Source organism: Odontomachus brunneus, unplaced genomic scaffold (genome assembly GCF_010583005.1).
Source record: "Odontomachus brunneus isolate Ranch 3 - 2012 unplaced genomic scaffold, Obru_v1 Obru_scaffold_085, whole genome shotgun sequence".
NCBI lineage: Eukaryota > Metazoa > Arthropoda > Insecta > Hymenoptera > Formicidae > Odontomachus > Odontomachus brunneus.
Genome location: NW_022639535.1, coordinates 91,396 through 98,930, shown reverse-complemented (window position 1 = coordinate 98,930; position 7,535 = coordinate 91,396). Strand labels below are relative to the sequence as shown.

The 7,535-nt window shown below is 40.0% G+C and overlaps 1 protein-coding gene across 6 annotated transcripts in view; it reads right to left on the bottom strand.

Annotated features, from left to right (window-relative positions):
• LOC116847936 (synaptogenesis protein syg-2-like) overlaps positions 1 to 7,535 on the bottom strand; it is a 413,298-nt gene that overhangs the window by 356,143 nt on the left and 49,620 nt on the right. For 5 of the 6 annotated variants that reach the window (XM_032823535.1, XM_032823542.1, XM_032823543.1 and 2 more), the window contains exons 2-3: positions 1,103 to 1,248; positions 853 to 904 (exon numbers count right to left, since the gene is read on the bottom strand). The gene's annotated coding sequence lies outside the window, so the exon portion shown is untranslated. Of the gene's footprint in view, positions 1 to 852; positions 905 to 1,102; positions 1,249 to 4,564; positions 4,762 to 7,535 lie in introns of those variants that run through there. The other variant, XM_032823537.1, reaches the window with a different exon arrangement.

Here is a 7,535-nt window from a genome sequence, read left to right as displayed (position 1 = left end):
AAAATAGTGCAAAAGCACATGTCGAAAAAACACTTTATCGCGTTCCATTTTTCACAAAGCAAAAGAAATTGTTGTTTAGGAAAATAATTGTGTATGCTGACTGAATGTTATCGAGAAATGTCGAAATTAATCACAAACTACCTGTTTCGTTAGTAATGACTACTAGAACTGTTTGCATTGCCATCTAACATTTGCGGGCGGAAACTAAGTTAAGGTCCTAATACATGTAATAATGAATTTGAGCATTACTCAAAATGTGATGATAAAAAATCTTAAGGTTAACATCTCGAGCTATTAGTTGACGTAAATATTTACTAAGTATAAAAGATATATTTGCAGCTTATTTCCCCACTCCAGCCGTCATTCTCCGCCAGATAACGGGAGTCGGCTTAGGTGTAGTGCGCGCAACATATGTTTCAAAACTTATTATTAATAAAATATTCAGGAAACACATCGATTTTATAAACTGTAGATATAGCTAACTAAGAATGGGAGAACAATGCTTTTACCTCTCGTGGCGCGATTTAATACACGTAAACGTACATATGTTTGCTCCGCTAACGAAAATATCAAGGAACATTTCTATATCTTTACAACTAAATTTAGAAGCTGAAAGGTGTATAAAAAATTTGCAAAAAGATCTCTATATATGCACGGTTGTTTTCTGCCAGCGTAGTAAATAAAGCGACATATGGTTATAGAAGAACTATATATATAAGAGATACGAAAAAAAGAGATTAGTAACAATCGTCTCTACATTACTAACATTTCTAGAGATTATCATCTATTTCACGGCATCCTCTTATAATAAACCCTCATGCATGTTTTCATTTTTTTCTCTTTGTGACTTACCAAACCATTGTAGACCACAGAAGTCAAGGCCAGTCACAGTCTGCTATACGATCTATAATATAAAAGAGGAATAATCAGTAATTAATAATTAGTTAAATGCAGAAATATGGTTTAATAAGAGTAAGTGCGTGTAAAGATACAATTGAATTAATTCTTTACAAACGTAATTCAAATCATCTTGATACTTGTACCAGAGATTTCGTCAACAAAAGATTAAAAACAGGAATATAGAAAATTTACGAACACATACCTTCAAGCTAACCTCGCTCTGCCCGAACCGGATCCTCCGGTGCGGCATCTGCATCCTTTAGATCCATGCGGAATCCGCGTCCGCATCCTCTGGAGTCTCGTAGAACTGCATTTGTTCTCACGGTGTAGTCGCAATTTGTGCTAGATCTGAAACAAAGAACAATTTTCCTAATTGTAGCGTTAAAAAATCGCTCAATCTAGACAAATCAAAGAAAAAGAATATATCGAAAATGTATATGTGTATGCGATTCAATTATACATTGCACGTGGCCGACTGCATGCATATTGTCGGCCTGATTGGAAATGCGGATCGATACAAACGTCGATAACTTCACTTGTAGATATCATAGCGATTTAAAGCAAAGACAATCGAAAAAGAGAAATTACCACGCTTCGGATGAACATAATATTGTTCTTATGTGGATATTAATTGATGAGAGAAAATTGTTTCGAGTAAGATAATTAGCAGATCAATATTGACATGAAAAACACTTCTTATATGAAGTAATAAAAATTGTGGTGCAAATTAGTTACCACAACTACATAAATGTGAAACACGTCGATTGTTGCATTTATACATTAAAATTGATCTGTTAAATGTCAATAAAAAACTTTACGTTGGATATGTAACGCAAACCATCAGTTTTATACTCTTTAAAGGATATGAAGTGTCAATCAGAAGATAAGAGAAATAAGATAATGATGAGAACACACGATTCGAGCTTTGCAGAGTCAAACAATGATGCCCGATCTCGTTCGTTCGCTCCGTTCCGGATTACATCGTGGACAGGACTGTCCTAATTCTCATGGCGCAGGACGACGACGGTGGCGGTGGGTCATAACGTTCGATGTGAATTTCGAGCGGAGGGTGCAGAAGGTTAAATCGAAAGGGAGGATTATTGCAACGGTATTTCGAATATCGCCAGGGGCACGTAAACTCCCGAGGGCTCGCCAGTGGCGGCGGCGAGAGGGTCCGGATCTGTGTGAGGGTACGATACGTTCGGTTCTCTCGTTCTCTAGGTGAATGTAATCGAGGCTTCGCGAAGACCTAGTGAAATAGAGGCTGCGAAGTAGGGTGGTGTACGGCGAGGGCAAGGGACGGGGGAAGGGCGGGGAAAGTGATTTCGGCCATAACAGCTGCTCCTCCTTGCAGCGAGTGGGAGGGAGGGATGGTAGCGGCTGAATGCGGCGCGGAGTTCCTCGGGAAGTCGCGAAGGAGTTGGCCAGGAGTGATCCGGAACGTCTAAGACGACGAGGTTAAGCAAATGTGTGCTCTCCGACTTGGGGAGAGTCTAAGATTACCTCGAAAAGGTCGAGAGCCTATACGGACGCTCGGTGGTTCTCTACGTATGTAGGTAGATACGTACATCTGAGGAAACTTTGACACAATTCCAGCTGCGCGGAATCGCTCTCCCGCGGTGTCTCTCCGAGAGATTCCCGGATTCGAGTACTTTTCGAGTCGTCGCTAGCTCCCAACGGGGAATACACGGAGAATGGTGTCGAGGGCGCAAACACCCTCCCCCCCTCTCCCGTTGCACTGATTCTTGATCTTCTCGTGTGAATTGATTCGCAATTGCTTATTCGCGAGGCGTCTGTTTCGAAGTATACATGTATACGCAATTATTCCAAAATATTACACTTTAATAGAAGTAGATTTTTTACCGAGACAGGTGTAATCGACGAGCAAAACAAGATATAGAAATAAAGATCGCGCTCCAAACGACGACTTGATTCGTTACTCGACGATTTCTCTGCCGCAATTCGACGTGCAGCAAGTAGTAGTGTCGGGCATTGCGCACATTCCTACTCATAGCTCGAAATGCCAAAGCACAGCGCCAAGGAGCGAGAATTTTCCCTCGTTTCCGCGCTCCGCATGCCAAGTTCTTCTATTCGCGAGACACAGATGCGCTGAAAGCCTTCGAGCTCTCCTGCGGCTTGCTTTAATTGGGACAAATTACTCTGTGTACGTGAGCCGTGATCGAACGAACTCGCGATGGATCTCATGGTTCAAACGCAAGTTTGCGTTAACCCCTATCTCTCTGATGCGAGCAAGTACTTTGCGGACTAAATTAAATCGATCAAGTGAATGGCTACTTGAATTCTCCACTCGTCCTATCCTCCAGCACCCTTTTTCTCTCTTACTTGCGCGCAGTGGAAAATTTTACTTTTTAATTATATGACCTCTCCGAATACAAAGTTTTTCATTTTTCATATTTTTATAATTGACTTTATACTTTTTTATGTACATACATAGAACTCCTCCTTCTTTTTATTCTCTCTATTCGCTTAGCAAAAACGCATTACGATCTCATATCAGATTAAACGTCTTGGTAAATATTTACTTTTAAATACCGCCAATGACTTAGATCTTGATATATATTATCAAGTAATCCTCCAAAAAGTTTTAGCCGTCGCTCATTGTTATTTAAAAATTTATTGAAAAAAAAGTTTTATAAAAGAAACGTAATTTTGGTATACAGTATGCATTGAAATATGGTAAACAGTACACATATATGCGGGAAAGGGACTCCGCCCCTTTCCTCCTTCTAAAAAAAATAGACCTAACCTAACCGATCTATTGAAATATGGCAAATCGTACACGTATATACGCAATGCGTCATTTACATTTTTATATAATTTCTTAATGAAAAATGATATAAGAATAGAAATGCAGGTACTGCTTGCGATATTTTTTGCATATAGTGTTTATTGACATATCGCAAACAGTAACTGCATTTGTATTCTTATATAGTTTTTCATTATGTATAAAAATAATAAATTATGTATAAAAATGTAAACGATAGGTTGCGCATATACGTATACGGTTTACCATATTTCAATATGGTAAGTTAGATTAGGGTTAGTTATTTTGATGAGAAAGTGCGGGGGGAGGGACGGAGCCCTCTCCGCGAATATATGTGTACTGTTTACCATATTTATGTACATTGTGAGTATACTGTGTATCAAAATTACATTCCATTTATAAAACTATTATTTCAGTATATATTAGAGTGATTAATTTAGCAAGGCGAAAGATTAAAGTTTAAAAGATTGTTATGTTTTAAAGGAGAAATATTATTAAAGATTAATATTATAAAAGAAGAAAAAAAGTTGGATTTTTAATATATCAAAATAAATAAAATATTAACTATCTATATCTATCTATATTATACTACATTATTCCATATTAACAAATATTGCAATAGCTGATTCTTATCGTATGTTAAATGTAGAAATTCGTGAAGCAGCATCTTAACTGCTTCGAATTTCACGATATACTGAATAGACAAGCGATATCTACTTTGCGTACAAACAGTGCATTCTTAATTTGCTTAATTCATGAAACCAATCGGTTACTTGCGACAAAATGACAAACTATGAAAGCCGGCCTAAATTTCGATTCGGTCTTAATTCGTCATACTTCTGATCAGATCGGAAGCAGCTTGCATAATAAATGACATACCTGGAAATATATGGACGTGTCGCTGGCCTTCGTCCTGGCTTTCAGACGCAACGTCTCGGTTTCCGACTGCTCCATCGTGGCACTGACACTAACACTCGCATTAAATCGGAGAAACGGGTTAACGAACGCGATGGCGACGTGAGCCCGATCAGATACTCGACGATTCCACGAGTAATTGTCGTATCGATACGATAGTCGCGTCACGTCGCGCGCGATGTTCGTCGCTCATCGTCTCGAGACATAATGACTCGGCCGCAAGGAAGTACGCGACGCGCGCGCCTATCAAAACAATGGATACACAACAAAGACGAAATTAGACAGCACGCTAGTCGTCAACCGTCATTGCCCGGTAATCAACAATGTGTGTGTACAGTCAAGAGCAAAATGATTTGAACACTCTCCTCCCAATGAAGTTGCAGCGCTCTGAGCTGGCAGAATTGCGAGTAAATGTTGACGGATTTGCGCAGTGATTGGTAGTCTGTTGTTATTGATCAATTATTGCGCAAATTCGTCAGCAATTGCTCGCAATTATGACAACTCGAAGCGCTGGGAAAAAAATGTTCAAACCGTTACGCAGGATAGGTATCATTGCGCATGCACGAGAATCCGACTTTCTTACCAACGTTACGTTGGATCCAACCTTAAGAACGCGACTTTTGGATATTGGAAAATTATTTTGAAGATTATGGAGCATGTTACTGAGGAAGCAGAGTCATATTAACTCACATTGTCATCCAGAAGACGATGCAGAGCGACATGCGCACACCTGACCTCATTTTCGAAAATATACCTTTGAAAACTCGAAAGTAAAATATTTGCTTTTAAGTCCTTCCCACCAAAGGTTTAAATCTTGATATATTTTTAAAGACATTCTCCTGAATAAAAAGTTTAGCCGTCGCTCATTGTTTGTTAGAAAGTTATTGAAAAAATGTTTTATAAACGGAACGTAATTTTGGAACAGAGTATTGAGTATTGATTTGGTAAACAGTATACGTATATATGTACGGGGAATATATATGCGAGACTTAATTTTAATATATCAAAATACACATAAAATATAAACTACATATTTATATCTATATTATTCTATAGTAATAAATATTTCAATAGTTGACTTTCGTCGTACGTTAAATGTAGAAATTTGTGGAGCAGCATCTTAACTACTTCAAAATTCACGGTATACTGAATAGACAAACGATATCTACTTTGTTTACAAACAGTGCATTCCTAATTTGCTTCGCTCGTGGTAAAACTAAATTATCGTACATTTGTATACTAAAGCATACACGTAAAATATCAAGTAGTAGAGCGCAAATATAATACACATTTCTTTTGTTAATAACTTTCTGATAAACAACGAACGACTGCTAAAACTTTTTGGCAGTATTCTAGAGGATGTCGTTGATGTATGTCAAGATCTAAACCATTGGTGAGAGTACCTAAAAGTAAATATTTGCCAACGTCTCGGTTATATTGGTCAACTACGAAATATCAGACGAGAGCATCGGGTTTCTGTCCGGTCAAAAGTTATTTAGGGTGAGAAAGAGGGGGAGAGAAAGGAAACGTAGAGCAAGGGAACTGATGGCGGTGGTGAATTTGTCGTCGCGAGACGATAGAGCGTGTCTCTGGTGTCTCATAAAAAATGATAGATCGCACCGAGAGCCACCTCGTCCGTGACAGACGATTGAGTTCGACTGGAGACGCTGGATATTAAGAAGCATATCGATTTATATAGGAGCGGTTCCTTCCCCTCCTCCATTAAAAGGTCCAAACCTATAGCTCTGCGTCCTCTTTCTCCTTCTCCTCTGACCTGCCGTCTTATCTTACATTGCCAACCATCGAACCGGAGGACGTCCGTTCACTCACTTCGCCGAAACCATTGAAACTCCCATTCTCGATCCGAGATTAAGAAACTCGCCAGGGGTTAATAGCGGGGAGGGAAAGGAGAGAAGGAAAGAAGAAAAAGGCAAGAGAGATGAAACGCGAGTCCTGGATGCTTTCGATCATCCATCACCGGCGGTAGTAATTTGGTGTCAATTTTTCGCGATTAAGTGAATGATAGACAGGCTCGCACAGAGAAGAGAACGAGGGGGAGGGAGAGAGAGAGAGAGAGAGAGAGAGAGAGAGAGAGAGAGACGAAGCGAGCATTTACCCGCTCGATACCGGTAATAGGGCATGCAAGAGATACTCTCCCGCGAAAGCGCTTTGCTTAAAGCAGACGCCGCGAATGACGAAATTTGCTTGCAACTTGGAACTCATACCATTAGCGGCACGAATCTGTGCATGATAATCGCTCAAACCCGTCGCGCAACTCTTCGCAAAAATTTGACGCACACCTCGATAACATTCAGTACCTTATTCTCAACTTAATATTGCGAGTCCAATCATCCAATTTGCGTACACTCACTTGACTTTATTGTACATCATATCGTTGGATATCTAAGAAGAAACCACCAATCTCTAATCTTGGATATCTAAGATGAACGACCAAATGGTCAGAAATAGATAAAGATCCCGATGAAGGAGGATATCACTGGTTAGCTGTCGGGTTATCGCGAATCCTACACCTCGATATCGATCGTGGTACCGTACTGCCGACATCTGCCTAGGGTCCTTGTACAACGCCACATGCTCGGCGGTGATCCCCGTCCCGCATCGAATGATCGCTGCGACACGCAGCGAATCAGTACATACAACGTCGCGTATTTGTGCTGCCCGGTAACTCGTGAATTGAACGAAGCAATCAGTAGACCTCCATTATCTGGTTCGGCTTCACCGCCGACATGTCGGTGGAATCTCCCGCATTTATCTTCGTTTTCGAGAATTTATGATAGTCATACCCCTCCCGCGCAGTCGCGCAGAGGTACCGAGAGCTTATTTCGTTGCCAAGCCTGCTTTGTCTTTTTTCCCCTTTTTCGGTTCTCTTGTTTTTGTTTTCGTTTCTTTCCTTTTGTTTTTTTTTTTTTTTTTT